The 15881-nt window shown below is 46.5% G+C and overlaps 1 protein-coding gene across 15 annotated transcripts in view; it reads right to left on the bottom strand.

The window, feature by feature from the left end:
• LOC139057682 (zinc finger protein 800-like) overlaps positions 1 to 15881 on the bottom strand; it is a 129512-nt gene that overhangs the window by 99058 nt on the left and 14573 nt on the right. For 11 of the 15 annotated variants that reach the window (XM_070536396.1, XM_070536390.1, XM_070536395.1 and 8 more), the window contains one exon: positions 14965 to 15036. The exons of the other annotated variants lie outside the window; for them this stretch is intronic. The gene's annotated coding sequence lies outside the window, so the exon portion shown is untranslated. The remainder of the gene's footprint in view (positions 1 to 14964; positions 15037 to 15881) is intronic. 15 annotated transcript variants of the gene reach the window in all.

Below are 15881 nucleotides of genomic sequence, written 5' to 3' on the forward strand. Positions count from 1 at the left end.
AGACAAAACAAAACAATCAGCTACATTTTCATATGTAACAATCTATTGTACAGCAAAATGTTCCCAAGAAAAAAAAGCATTACATAGACACTTATCAAAAACTGCCATTTTCTGCGGTAAGAAAAGAGTTAAAACCTATCTGTACATTTTCAATGTACACAGAATAAAACATGGTGTGTGGAATCACTGTATGAATTATTTTTTGCAACGAAGAGTGCACAACTAAGCACATTTCACTGCAGCGCACTGGTTTCTTGGGTGAACGTTCTAGATGGACTATTGTCCTCTTTTACACGAAACAAGTGATTAGACACATAGCTTTCAATGGTGTTCAACATGTTGCCACGAATATCCATTGCAGAAACCCATGCACCCATGCACAGACTGCTTGTGAGAGCTATTAGCTGGTAACTATTGGTTAGGGACGGGTCTTTCCGTTGCTTAAGTATGGGGATAACAATAGCTTCTTTCCAGGCAGATGGAATGTACTCAGTTGCCCACACAGCATGGAAAAGTGATAAAAGTGTTTTTAGATTTTCTGAGTGTAAGTACTTAACCATTTCTTAAACAATGTGATCGCTACCTGAAGCTCAGCTAAACTAAATATTGTAAGCCTCACTTCTTGCACATTTGTGTTCAAGGTGCAGTTGCTCTGCGTGTTCTCTGAGCCACAGGGAAGTGTACAATATAGTAAAATGTGTAGTACAATGCACTCAAGATTTGTTCAAAGTGTTCACCTACAAAATCTGCCCGATTTACCATGCTGTGGCCTTGGGTATTTACTAAGGGTTGAGGGTGGGATTGCAGGCCTTCTAATTAGTTCACTCCATTCCACACCTTTCTCTCATCAGTCTATGAATGAGTACTGGATACATATTTCTCCCAACTACCTCACCTAGCATGCTGGCGTGTTCTTCTACCTGCAACATTGCTGGTCTAAAATTAATGAGGTTTTTGGCAGTTGAAGAGTCCTGAAGCAACTCCCAAGCTTTGTTTAGTTTTTTTCCTTGCCATTTGACGTTCGTCATTCCACCACGAGATGCGGTGTTTATTAGCCAGACCATTAGCTTGTTAGATGCATTTTGTGGCAGTGTTTGTTATGAAACACATTAAGTAAGCCACAACATCATCTATATTAAAACCAGAAATGTCATTCCTGCCTAAACATGTAAGTTCTCGGAACCGTTTCCAGTTGGCTGAGTCAACCTTCCATAAGGGAAGATGTGGGAAAAATTTATCCTGCATTGCAAGATTTAGAGCTACCAGGAAGCAGTCACTTTTTCTTGATAATGCTCCACTTGAGGTACAGTATGAGGGTACTGGGTACTATGCTTAAGTCATTTGAGGAATAGGTCAACGCTTGTCAGGAGTTAATAAAGAAAATAAAAAGCTAAAAATCAAAAGAGCAAGAAACCATGAAGTGGTAGAAGAAAAGATAAAGGGAAAGAAGATGCAAGAAAATAAGGAAATGGCTGAACAAAAAGAACTGAACATATGAAAGAAGAAGTAGAAAAATGCATGTGGAGCTATGCAGCCAATGCCGCAAAAGGACACAGAGCAGAAGACAGAAGCCCAGCTACGCTCTGGGACGACAAGCAGGAGAAAGAGCCGGAGGTCGGATGCGATGGATGGCTCATGGAGATGGCAGAAACCAAGTGGAGGCTAGGCTTCAGCTGCCACGGCTGCAACCCATGAGCTGAGCGAGCGCTCCGTCCGGACACATCAGCTACAGGCTGATGGCACTATTTCCGAAAGTCCCTGTGGCTACGATCTGCAGGCTAGCTGAGTAGGCCGGGTAATGCAGCTGCATCGGTTAACCCACTGTCCTGCTCTTGTGGCCAGATCAACTGTTGACCAGACGATGGAAACAGTGCTGTCAAATAGTATCTTTAATAGTATCGCTAATGCCAAAAATCTTTGTCCCACTGATGTAATTTATCTCTTCGGAGACTTTAATCTTCCGCTTATTGATTGGTTCCAATTTATCATCACCTTGCTGCCTTTAAACAGAATTCATCAACTTAGCCTTAGAGTTTTACCTGTTTCAAGTCACTGATCAGCCGACTTGTGGTAGGAACAGGTTAGACCTGTTACTGACAAATGCTCTGGATACAGTTAAAACAGTGTCTTGCCAAAAATGCATTAGTGACCATAATTTAATTGAAATAACATTGGACTTGCCTCTACCATTCACAGGTATATCAAAAAGGAAAATCCAGGACTACAACAAAGCCGACTATAAAAAAAATGAATGTAGACCTCGAAATACTTTTCAATGTAGTTTTACTACTGTCTTTTTCAAATATTGGTTTGTAAATGAAAACTGGGTCTCTTTAGAGACGAAATGTCCTTGCTTATTAAACAATATATCACAATTATCACAATTTTTAACAATAAATCAGACCCATGTCTCTTTGTCAACATAGAAACAGAGAAGAATGTTTGTATTGTAATGCGAAGCATGCTGGTACACCTTCTGCTTGGGAACAATACAAACAGTGCTTGACCAGTTACTGTTCTGCAATATGCAGTGCCAAAGATAAATATTTCCACAATGGTTTGCCTTCCCTTTTGCAAAATAATCCAAAGAAATTCTGACGCTTCATATCCCCTGACCAAGGTACTAACCAGATTTTATCACTGGACGAAACAACCTTCCTTTCTGTCATGATGCAGCATTATTCGATTCGGCGAAGCACCAATCAACGGGCGCCAAAAGGTCGTAGGAATAGGAACCGGCGAGCAAGATGGTTATTGCCAGCCACTCGGGCAAGCAGCTGAAAGAAGTCGAAAGCAGGTTTAGAGATTACTGTCTTTTTGTCGTAGGCGCGACCGTGACACCCCGACGGCTTTTTGTAGGAACCCCTGTGTATTCTCTGCGCCACACGTGCACTCAGAAGCTTGCTAAGAAGGCAGGGGTGCAAATACTCCGAAATATGCGATGTCTCTGTGCAATCCTGTGTCCACGAATTGCTGACAGTGTATGTGTGCTGACAGCACCACATGGCCAGCTGCCATCGTTTCTCCTGTGTTTGTGAACAAACAACAGAGGCCCGCCATGGACTCAAGGGAGTGCTTGTGTGGTGCAATACAAGTGTGCGACCTCTAACAGCAGGAGGAATCACCCGTTCCCTCTCCCCTAATTAAAGGGGGTGTGGCCAAGACCTTGGGAAGAGCCGGGATACAATTAGGTGAACTTGATTGGATTGTCGCCAATATCTGCCATTCCCCAACATAGGGAACTAGGGAAAGGAGAAGTTATTTAAACACAGGTTTTAGACCAAGCAAGGCAGTCTAGATGCTAAGCCTACAATCTGCTGAGAAGCGTCAAAGAGGTAGTGCCATCCACTATCGCCTGGGCCACCTAGCCACGTCTGAACTACGAGTTACTAGTTCACGTAAGAGACAACAAACCAAAGTCTGCAACAAAGCTCATGGTAGTTCCCCTCAAGTTGGCTCAATCTGCTCAAGGGAAGACGTCAGACCTGGACTCCCAGGAAACCCAGTCCAACAATTGCATCCACCGTAATGAGATCAGCTTGCCAACGTTCTTCGGGAAAGCTCTGCTGTCGACTCCATGCTTTACGAACTTGCTGCTGCTGCCCCGCCTTGTGTATGCCATCATTTTTCTTTTGAACTCTGTTTAGTTGACCACCGTTAAGTGTGTTTTGTGTAGCGTTAATTTCTATATCCACTGTTAACTGTTCGTTGTATTTCTTTTGTTTTCATCACTGATCTGAATTAAGTGCATGTGTGTTAGTGTTCTTGTGTTTTTTGTGTTTCTTTTAATTTGTCTATCCTCGTCAGTCGATAAATATTTTTTGCCTCTCTTTCTCCCGACTCTGGTTGCTTCGCTGTGCTCGCTCGAGTACAGAACGACCAATCAGATTGTATACCTCATCGACGACTTCGCGCAGACAGCGAACAGGTGACAAGCCGTGACACTCTCACAGATTCCGAGTCTTCTACGTTTAATACATTTTTCTCATCTGTATTCACTCGGGAAGATCATTCCAACGTACCATCTGTCCCAAAACACAATTAAGCAGCTTAACCCTTTGAGGGTCGAATTATTTTGAAAAAAACTTTCCCAGGTGGTCAAATTACTTTATTGCGGATCTTGAATGTACAAGATGTAAAAAGTCGGGAATAAATAGTAAAAAATTATTAGGAACAGTATTTTGGTGTTGGCATCACTCAGAACTGCAACATGTTCAATAGTATTTCCGAGCGTGGTACTCCTTGAAACATGGGTCTAAGCACAGCGCCTTATCGCAATCTGCACACCTAAAATGCGTGTCTGTTCTCTTGAAGCGAGGAGCTGTGTTGGCGCACACGACACCTCTGCGTGCGGCTGCCTTGGGCAGAGGTCTGAGGCACCCTCTCGCATAAGCGCGTTGCCGCAGAGAGCGAGAATGCCTCGTGAGCGGTGGTGATAAGCAAGCTAATAGCAGTGCCAATCAAGATAGAAATCAACTTCCGCCGACCCTGCGAGAGCCTGCCGACAAAGAAAAAAATTTACGTTTCGTGCGCCTCCGTTGCGATCACGTGGCGGAACCAAAACCGTGAAAGCGCGTTGCCACTGAGAGCAAGAATACCTCGCGACGGCACTGATAAACAATCTAAGAGCAGCGACAATCAAGATAGAAATCAACTTACACCACCCTGCAAGAGAGTGCCGACAAAGAAAAAATTGACGTTTTGCGCGCCTCCGTTGCAATCACGTGGCGAAACCGAAACCGCCAAAGGGGCGTTGCCGCAGTCTGAGCGACGCGCTGAAGCTAGCAATCAGTTCTGTTTATCTCCCTAAGAAGGTAGCGCCGATTTCAAACGCATCTTGTAAGTGCTAAGAGGTGGCAGCACCTCCCGGTGAGCACGCATCGTCATTATGGCGCGAAATTTCAAACGGAGGGTCGGAACCATACCCGTACGGCAAAGACCTTGTGGGACAGAAAACCGCCGCCGTACATCTGCGGCAAAAACCGTCAAAGGGTTAAGGCATCTTCATGAGCTGGTATCGATGATAACTCCAAGGTGCTAAAAAAATACCCTTTTCATATCTCGCATCATATTATACCACATATTTTGAAATTCCCTGTTATATGGACTACTGCCAGACAACCAGAAAATCGCAAAAACGATACCCATATTTAAATATGGAAATAAGATTTCTTTTTATCTGAATATACTGCAGGCCCTTCATGGCCCGTGCAGGAGTGCTACAGAAATGTAATGGTATATAGCCAGATTCACCTGAAAACTACCCTCCGATATCACTCACATGCATATGCTGTGAACTTCTTGAGCATATAATCACCTCTCACATCTACGATCACCTGGAAACTAGCAAATTCTTCTTTCCAAACCAGCACGGATTTAGGAAAGGCTCGTCATATGAAACGGAGCTACTGAAATTCACTACTGACCTTCATTCCAACATGAACAATGCCCTACAGACCGATTTTACGTTTCTTGATTTTGCAAAACCTTTCGATCATGTCACCCATTGCCGCCTTATTTCTACACTATCTACCCTTTGATTATATTCCCTCACTTTATCATGCCTTCAGAATTTCCTTTCCCTTCGCAAGCACCTTCACGATGGTTAACAATACCTCTCTCACCCTTCATATGTCTCTTCTGGCATTCCATAGGGCAGTGTTCTAGGGTTGCTTCTTTTCCTGACCTATATAAATAACCTGCCGAATAACATATCATCAAGTATTAGAACCTTTGCCGATGACTGCATGTTATGCAGACCAATAAACTGTCTCGACGACTAAGTCATCCTTTAAGACGATCTTAACATTATCCCTAACTGGTGTAACACCTGGCTCATGATCCTAAGTACAAACAAATGCAAAATTTTCTTTTGGATATAAGTGTGACGTTTCTAATTTTTCCTATGACATAGAAGGACACAAGCTGTCCCAGACTTCATTTTATAACGTGGCATTTACCTTACATCAGGCCTCTCTTGGTATGATCACATCACTGCTGCCTGTGCGAAAGCCTCAAAAACATAGGGTATTTACGTCACAACCTCCGTCATCGTCCCTCTAATGTTCTCAAATTATCCCATCTAACTTTCGTCCGCTCAAAACATGAATATGCCTCATCTGCTTGGTCCCCTTCTGCCCTTTATCAAATCAACGTACTTGAAAAAGTTCAGAACAGAGCTGCCAGTTACATTTCAAGGAACTATGACCATCATTCAAGTGTGACTCAGCTTAAACTCGATCATTCCCTTAAACTATTGGCCATTCGCTGTCATATTGTTATGGGAAGGAAGAAGCCTGCGTCTATTTACAGATGGCTTTTAATGTCTGAGCCAACAAGCATAGAGCAGAGATACTGCTAAACTCTTCTTTGTCGTCTCCAAGGCCACCATCATTGTCCTCCTCTTCCCACATTACCAACTAAGAGATCACCCCAGTCGGAAAAAGCATCTTATTGGTGCGGCTCATCGGTCTGAGAAAGGTAGGGTTTGAGGTGGCTGACGTGGATGATGTCAGAGAAAAGTGAAAGCACCGTGGCATCCAGCGGAGACACTTCATATGTGACAGGGTCACCTGGCGAAGGATGCGGTAAGGGCCATAGTACCGCGAGAGGAATTTCTCTGAAAGGCCAACAAGCAGAGTGGGATACCAAACTAGCACAAAAGCACTTGGTTCGTAGTGCACGTCCTGATGGCACTGGTCGTAACGGCACTTCTGGCCTCTATCATCGAAAGAGAGAAAAAATTATTATCCCGATAGCTTCTTGAATCATTCTGCATGCAATCTACTACTAACACGATAAACCGGACACGGGGACCCCTCCCTGAGTTGTATGCAAGCGCATTACGTCTTCCGATGCGTATATAATAAAGAACATCATGCATTCGTTCATTGTGAACAAGGCACCTGTATTGGGCGCCGAAACGTCAATCTGTGTTTTGAATTTTTTCAGTTGGTGAGTGTACGTTTATTCAGCCAGGCACTTCTGGCGTGTCTGTGAAGCAGAAAGACAAATGCGGGCAATCTGGCGTGCTTGGGTCGCTGTGGCTATGACATCCAGAGTGTACTCTCTCGGCGAGTCGAGTGCAGTCGAAAGGAGAGTCTCGAAAGGCAAAGTCGGCTCACGGCCGAAGAGGAGATAAAATGGTGAATAGCCAGCTGTGTCGTGGCGCGAGGAATTGTAGGCGAACGTGACAAATGGTAGAGCAATGTCCCAGTCGCGATGATCGAAGGAAACATACATTGCTAACATGTCAGTCAATGTGCGGTTCAGGCGTTCAGTAAGACCGTTAGTTTCAGGATGGTAAGCAGTAGTAAGTTTGTGTTTCGTATCACATGATCGAAGTAGGTCGTCTATGACTTTGGCAAGAAAGTATCTGCCGCGATCGGCGAGATGACGAGGTGCACCGTGGTGCAAGATAACATCGTGAAGCTAGAAATCAGCGACGTCTGTGGCGCAGCTGGTCGGTAGGGCTCTAGTTACGGCATAGCGAGTTGTATAGTCCGTAGCGACAGCAATCCACCTATTTCCGTCATTTGATATAGGGAATGGTCCGAGAAGATCAACGCCAATGCGAGAAAAAAGGGTCAGCTGGTATATCCAAAGGCTGCAGCAGTCCGGCAGGAGGCACAGCTGGTCTTTTCCGGCGTTGACACAGCTCACACGCGGCAACATAACGCCAGACGGAGCGGTTGAGACGGGGGTCAGAAAAACCGTCGCCAAATTCGGTCATAGGTCCACGTGACTCTAAGGTGTCTAGCTGTGGGAACATCGTGCAGTTGCTGCAGTACAATCTGTTGCAGATGAAACGGAATGACGGTTAGGAGCTCGGGCCCGTCGGGGTGCATGTTGTGGCGATACAGGATGCCATTTTGTAGTACGAACAAGTGGAGATAGGCCAGACAGATTAGAGAGCAGGCGTTCGATAATGGGGCGTAACGACTCGTCGTGTCGTTGTTCAGCGCCAATGTCTTGCAAGGCTGAGAGGGAAAGAACGCAGATCAGTGCGACATCCACTAAACCGTCCGGTACATAGACGGGATGACGAGACAGGCAGTCGGCGTCCTGATGTAGACGACCCGACTTGTAGACCACAGTGTATGTGTATTCCTGCAGCCTTAAGGCCCAGTGACCGAGGCGTCCGGTGGGATCCTTGCGGGAGGAAAGCCAACAAAGGGCGTGGTGGTCGGTTGTAACTGCAAATGGTCGACCATATATGTAGTGTCAGAACTTGCCCACCGCCCAAATGAGGGCGAGACCCTCGCGCTCGGTAATCGAGTAATTGCACTCTGCGGGAGAGAGGAGGCGGCTGGCGTAAGCGATGATGCGGTCGTGCCCACATTGGCATTGAGCTAAAACTGCACCGATGCCGTAGCCACTGGCGTCAGTGTGGATTTCTGTTAAAGCGGAGGCGTCAAAATGGGCAAGGACAGAAGGTGTGGTGAGCAGTGTGATGAACTGTGAGAAAGCAGACGCTTGTTCAGAGCCCCAAAAGAAAAGAACATCTTTCTTCAGGAGGTCAGTCAGAGGACAGGCCACATGGGGAAAATTTTCCACAAACCTGCAGAAGTAAGAGCAAAGTCCAATAAAGCTGCGAACATCTTTGGCACAAGTTGGCACAAGACGAATGCCTGAAGAATCGACGAGGTGTCCGAGCATGGTTATTTGGCGGTAACCGAAGTAGCACTTGAACAAGTTGAGCTGCAAGCCAGCGGTGCGAAAAACAGAAAGCACAGATGAAAGTCTTTCAAGATGAGTCGCAAAAGTTGAAGAGAACACGATGATGTTATCCAAGTAGCACAAACAGATGGACCGTTTCAAACCACGCAAGAGTATGTCCATCATCCGTTCAAGGGTCGTTGGGGCATTGCACAAGCCAAAAGGCATTACCCGGAACTGATATAGGCCATCTGGCGTGACGAATGCAGTCTTTTCACGGTCTATTTCATCCCCAGCAATTTGCCAATATCGAGAGCGAAGGTCTATAGATGAAAAATGAGTGGCACCGTGGAGACAATCCAGAGCATCGTCAATGCAGGGAAGTGGATATACATCTTTCTTGGTGATTGTGTTTAGATGATGATAATCAACGCAGAATTGCCAGCTGTTATCTTTCTTTTTGACGAGAACAACAGGGGACACCCACGGGCAGGAAGAGTGCTCAATAATCCCTTTGGCAAGCATCTTGTCAACCTCACTCTGGATAACTTGTCGTTCAGAGGGCAACACCCGGTATGGGCGTCGGCGAACAGGTGCTGCATCGCCGGTATATATACGATGCTTCACGACTGTAGTTTGACAGAAAGGGCGATTGTTCAGGTTGAAAATGTCGGAGTAGGACTCGAGGAGGCCACGGAGCTCTGTGGCTTGCTGGGTTGAGCAGTCTGGTGCAATCATCTTTGTAAAGTCGTCAGTCGGGGCTGATGCAGAAGGCGCAGAATGAGCATTGGTCGAAGATGGCGCAACAGATAGAGCGGAAATGTAGCACTCGTGCGTTGGTGACAACGTGGCAAAAGACATGCCTCGAGGAACTACTTGCGGGCACTGTCCGAAATTTAGGATCGGAAGACATGTCTGATTGTCCGCAACAGAAACGATGGTGTGTGGGAAGGAGACATTGTGAGAAAGCAGGACTGAAGTTGTGGGAGTAAGGACAAAGTCTCTGTCAGGTATAGGTGGGCAGGCTAAGACAGGGATGCGGGTTGCTGCAAGAGATGGCAGGTGTATAAAATCCGTGGAACAAAGCTGAGCTGGAGCTTGAGCAGGAAGGTCAATGGGAACAGGCAGGGGTAAGTCAAGTTGTACAACACCGGCGGAACAGTCAATCAGAGCAGAATGGGCGGACAAAAAGTCGAGTCCGAGGATCACATTGCGAGGGCAACGTTCAAGCACACTAAACAAAACGGACGTGTGGCGACCGGCGACACTGATACGAGCAGTACACATTCCAAGCACAGCGTGGCAGGAGATGCTGCTTCGATTTCTCGCCAAACGATACGGACAACGTTCTCGGAGGAGGTGGGCTCACGCGGTGGACAAATGTCTTTGCACGTCGATGACGCTGCGGTATTAGGTAGACGCGTAAACTGTTGAACTATGCGGCGACTCTTCGCGTCTTCAAAGCGGCGACATTCGTTAATGATCTCATTGACCGTTGTGATGTTCTTATAAACAAGCAGGTTAAACGCGTCGTCCGCGATGCCCTTTAAGACGTGGCTGACCTTGTCTGCCTCTGCCATTTTGTTATCTACTTTGCGGCAAAGAGCGAGGACGTCCTGGATATACGCCACGTAAGATTCAGTGGACATCTGTACACAGGTCCCAAGGTCCTTCTTTGCAGCACGTTGGCGGCCGACGGGTTTGCCGAACAAATCTCTAAGCTTCTGTTTACACTGGTCCCAACTCGTTATCTCTTCTTCATGTGTTTCGAACCAGACCCGTGCTGTTTTCGTGAGGTAGAATATTACATTAGTCAGCATAAGCGTGTTATCCCACCTGTTGTGTGCGCTCACCCGTTCATAATTCTGTAACCAGTCATCGACGTCAACGTTGTCAATCCCGGAAAACATGCCAGGGTCGCGAGGCTGGGCCAGGATGACCGTCGGTGGTGACGACGGGGTCGCAGTTGAAGTGTCTCCTTCGGAAGACATAGCGGCCAGGTTACGTCCGCTGCGGAGCTCCGTCTTGCTCGATTACCCCGCACCTCCACCAATGGTGTTACGGGAATGAAGAAGCGTTCGTCTATTTACAGGTAGCTTTTAATGGCTGAGCCAACAAGCGTAGAGCATCGACACTGCTAAACACTTCTTCGTCGTCTCCAAGACCACCATCAACGTCGTCTTCTTTCCACATTACCGACTGTGACAATATCAATAGCGACTTGCTGGATTATTGGCATGTTTCCAAGAGGTGCACGTCCTACCACATGTTTTGGGACGGTCCTCTGACAAATGTCGCATGATTTCATGAACCGGGCGACATCTGCTTGGACGCCAGGCCAGTAGAATTCTTCTGAGACCCTGTCGGCCATTCCCTTTGTCCCTCCCTTGACGACCAGAGAGGATCCCTTCACGCGCTATCTTCAGGACAGAACACCGAAGATCTCTCGAAACAACAAGCTGCTTGATTTCTCTTTTTGTCGCAGATTTATAACGCTGGAAGAGGATATCATTCAGTTGTATAAATGTGACAGTGGCAGATCGCGTGGTTTTGATCTTGCCCATGTCCGCAAAGCAGCCACTGAGACTTCGATCACCCTTATGCAACTTTGCCAGTGCATTGGCAGTGATGTCTAGCGGGTTTACAAGGGCTACTGGCAGCCTTGTTGAAAGGGAATGTGATCTAGCAACTATAGTAGTATCTAGAACTGGGTAGGTTTTCTCCTTGTCGTGCAGTCCACCCTCGGTATTTTCTTGGCAATATCGTGCAGTAGGCTCCATCTTCACATCTGTGCCTCCAGGTAACATGAGAAAGGGGCAAGCATCGTTAACATTGCCCAGAACAACATCATACAATGGACGCTCCATGCACATGGCACGCACAGTGCCTTTAAGGAATGAACACTCAACTTGGACTTCAGCTTCAGGAAGGCATTGTGGGGAACTATCTAATAAATAGACAGTGTGCGTTTCCCCAGTAAACTTATTGGCTGGCGCAAGAGGGCATTTTACTATGACAGTGTCGCAACCGGTATCTCTCAAAACAGTTACGGGTTGCCCTTCTAGACGCCCTTTTGCTGTCAGCATTCCTTCTGTTCATAGTTTTGGCCCAACGCTGCTTTCCGCACCTGAACCAATCTTTTCAGTACTGCGGTCTTCAGTGTTTACAGCATGGGTGCGTTGTTCTTGCCGCCTATCTTCTTCGGTTGGTTGGCCAGGTTCAGAAAGAGAACACGAAGCCTCGTTGCAGTCCTTCAGATTTTTGGTAAAGCTTTCTGATCCATGCCCATGCTTCTTCCCTTTCCAATCGGTCGCAGCGTTAGATCCGCTAGTTTTAGACCAGCAGTCTGACGGCTTCTGTCCTCGCTTGTTGCATATAAAGCAATGGGGCTTCGCTTGACCGCTTGATGGCTCATTAGCTTGCGTCCCACTCTTCACATACACCTTTTCTTCTCGACCTCTAGCCACATTTGTCAGGCCTTGCACTTCAAGATAGTGATCTGCTGTTTCTGCCAAACTGTCAAGACCTATGCAGCCTCGCTCCTTCAGAAAGATGCCAAGCTTCTGGTCGCACTTTTGCGAGAATTGTTCGGAGACAACCTTGTTTCTCAAGGCGTCATATGTCTTTTCAGTTTTAGCCAGCTCTTGCTAGTGATCAAAATACCCAAGCAACCTGTCTGCAAATTGGCAACCTGTTTCGCCATTGTCAGGCTTAGCCTCTCAAAACTTGATTCGATAGCCCTCTTCCATAAATCAGAACCTCTAGAGTAATGTTCCCTTAAGCTTAGCAAAATCAGTTGCGTCTTCAGTGGACATGCGCTCAACGACAGTGAGAGCCTCCAACGTTAAGCAAAAACTCAGAGACAGGGCCCACTTGTCGCTAGGCCACCCTTGGTCTCTGGTCATTCGCTCAAACCTTTGAATGTATGCGTCGAGCTCATCCAGAGTTTCATTGGAGCTCATCCCGAGTTTCACTGAATACTGGAATTAATTTGTGCAGGCTTCGGAAACTGCAAGAGCGCCAGAATCCCGGGCGCACAGGAACTGCAAGATCTCAGGACCCGGCCAGGCACGGGACACGGGCAGGACCTCGGTTCGGTGGCTCGCAACCTGTCTTGAGGCTGCCCAGCAGTACACCCAGGTAGCCCTCTCGGGACTCCTTCCACAAAACTCGCTCGGCCCTTGTTCGGCCGGCCGTCCTGGCTGTAGCTTTCCGTTCACCTCGTGTCTTCCTTTTCCTTTTCTTTCTTTTTTTCTGCCACCAACCCTCAAGCTCTTTTTTTTTTCGCGTCATGCTGCATGTGTAGTTGCCATCGTCGTCGTCGTCTTTCACCAAAGACACCAACTGCCTCTCCAGCATGCAGGCTACACCTCTATCAGCTAAAAGCCGCATCGCCAGATGATGTAACCGCATCATCGCGATCTTTACAAAACATGGAATATTGCCAAAGAGAAATTGTTTGCATTTGAGGTGTATTTTCTGAACACACAGCACCCTGGGACTCAAATTGCGAATGAGTTCTTTGACGTCATAAAGATTGTGAAGAAGACCCCTGATGTCTCATTGAGCTATTTGCATTCCTATATTGAAACGGAGGTGTGTGCTGTGTGTTTAGGCAACAGACATATCTTATAGCCCTTCTCGGGCCCTGGAATGTGTGGTTTCATTTTTAGGAGTGGTCAAGAGAAGCCTGCTACAATTCAGGTGCTGGCTGCACTACTTGGCTGAAACTTGTGTCCATCTCTTTTTCCGTTGCCCCTTAAGCACCACTTCTGCAAAGCTGTTCGTTGGCAGGTACAACACCTGCCTCTGGGCTTTACTTGAACAATAGGTTCTCTTTCACTTTAATTGCCATGATTTCTTTCTCTCGCTTCCAAGATGGGCAGGACCACGAGTATGTGGCATGCTCCCATCTTAGTTTACACAGTGTAGAGCGTTTTCGCAGGATTCAGCTGGATGTTCGTGTGCACTGCATTTAGCATAGGTCAGCTGTCTGCAGCAGTATTGTGAATTGCTGCCGAACATTTGGCATTCGAAGAAATTGAAAGTCCTAGGGATGTACAGCCTTACTCTGATGTTGACGTAACCTGCCTCGATGGTTTCTGGCAGCATATTGGAACCGAATGTGAGAATTAGGTTATTAGCATTGATTTCTTTCCCGTCACACTTCATTTCGATTCGTTTAATGTTGATAACATTTTGTTCTTTCCATCCTTCTATAATTTCATTCTCAGTCAGTTCCATCAAATCATCATCGGAAATGACACCGCGATGTTCATGGTGCAGCGTGGGGTGACAAACTGGTATGTCCCTGAAAGACACTAAGTTCTGTAGTTTTTAATGTTGTGTGTTGCCATGAGGTTCTAAGAGGAGTTCACCACTTAACAGTTTCGATGCCATATAGCCTGGGCCGATAGTTTGCGTTAGACATTTGGAAACGAGGAAAGGCAAGATCATTCTTGTTGTCTTTCCCGCTTTTTCAAGAGTGAATTATTTGATAGCGAGGGAAGATTTAAGTGTTTCAGCCAAAACATTTCTGTACATCTTCGGTGGGCCCTCGTTTCTGAGGACGATCAGGGAGTTTGGGAAAGGAACTATCCAGTTTTGGGCAGCAATGCCAGCCACCCACCGTGAAGCCCAACCATGAGACACCACAGGTCTTATAAAAAAAGTCCTGTGGACTCCAACTGTCAGCAGGGGTGGTATATGCAATACCCCTATTGTGTGGCAAAGTGTACTGTGAACGGACTGGACACTGCTTAAATGTTCGGCGTGACAGCAACACCCAGCTGCTGTCAGGAATTCCACAAGCTCAAATCTGGCTGCACATTGCAGGTGCTGCCAATGTGACCCCCCGATTCACGAACCCACAGTGCTGTTAAAAATGGAAATCAAACAAGCCCAGAGGTAGCATATCACACGCACAGTTTCTGCCTAGTGTGCATCAAAAAGAAACACAATTTTTTAATGGCCTGATTTTACGGCATCCTCACATACCTCATACACACCACATGACCTAAGTGTTTATAATTTGTCAAGCAATAAACTTGAAGTTGTCAGTCAGCACTCAGTCAGCATGTCGTCTTTTTCTTGTCCCTCGTCCGTGCCCCGCTGCATGCATATGTAAATATGTTAACCTACACGCTCACCCAACTTGCTGTGTTCATTCAGTACATGTATTCTTTAAGGGCTGCCTTTCCTGTCCTTAATGAAGTTCTTCATGACACTGCCTACTTGGCCACAACACTACCTATATGTGAGTGAAATACAAGAGTAATGTCATGGCATACTCGCTGAAGAACTTACCCCGAGGAATTATTGGCCTTGTGAGGACGATTACGCACTACGGTAGGCCACCCCAGAAGAATGTGCAGGATCCTGCATTCATAATGGATAAGTCAAGCTGAGCTGCTGAGAGACTGCCTCAAGGTGACATGTAGCTTTCAGAAAGGCAATGACAGTGTCATTTGTACGAGTGTTCCAGGACAAGCCAGCCTACATTAGACTTCCTTCAGAGCAATGTCTGGCGTGCCCCCCCCCCCCCCGAGGAAACACTGATGCCAGCAAGTGCTCAAGTTGACAGACATCACTGTCCCAAATAAGCACTTGGAGATTCTGAAACTAAGACTGAATTTTTACAAGGAATCATATTTGAATCCCGTTGAAAAGATAGCTACAATTAGATCTGTTACAAGGAAGGTTGAAGAAAATTACAAGTGTAGATGTCCAACCCAAAAGTTGTTCTTTGTTGGGCGCCTGGCCACAGAGGCCTGGAGGGCAACGTCGCTGCTGATGGCTACATCTGACTTGGCAGGATGTCATTTCTAGATATATACAGAGGCACCTCACAGGGCTATGTGTAGAAAATCCATTCAAGGTGAATTCAGATGAGGTCGTTAACATTTTTACGCGCAGGCGAGCGTCAACATTGCACTGCCCTTAGTGTTTAGATCACAGACTTACACTATACCCTTCCACAAGACCAGCTGATGTCGACAGTTGAAGAATGCATTACAGGAAACAACAAGTTAAAATTCAGGAATGAATGCGGCGTGTCAGTACAGTTGTTTCTCGAGCTATTGGTGTTTTATTTGCCTCAAAATTTGTTGTTTCGGATGTAAAACCATTCATCCAGATGGAGGGAATCTGCATCAGCTCTCAGGTAGTGCCAATTTTAGGTGAGCTCTTCCTCAGTAAGGTAGACCAGAGACTTGAGTGCCTTG

This window comes from Dermacentor albipictus, chromosome 3 (genome assembly GCF_038994185.2).
Source record: "Dermacentor albipictus isolate Rhodes 1998 colony chromosome 3, USDA_Dalb.pri_finalv2, whole genome shotgun sequence".
Lineage (NCBI taxonomy): Eukaryota > Metazoa > Arthropoda > Arachnida > Ixodida > Ixodidae > Dermacentor > Dermacentor albipictus.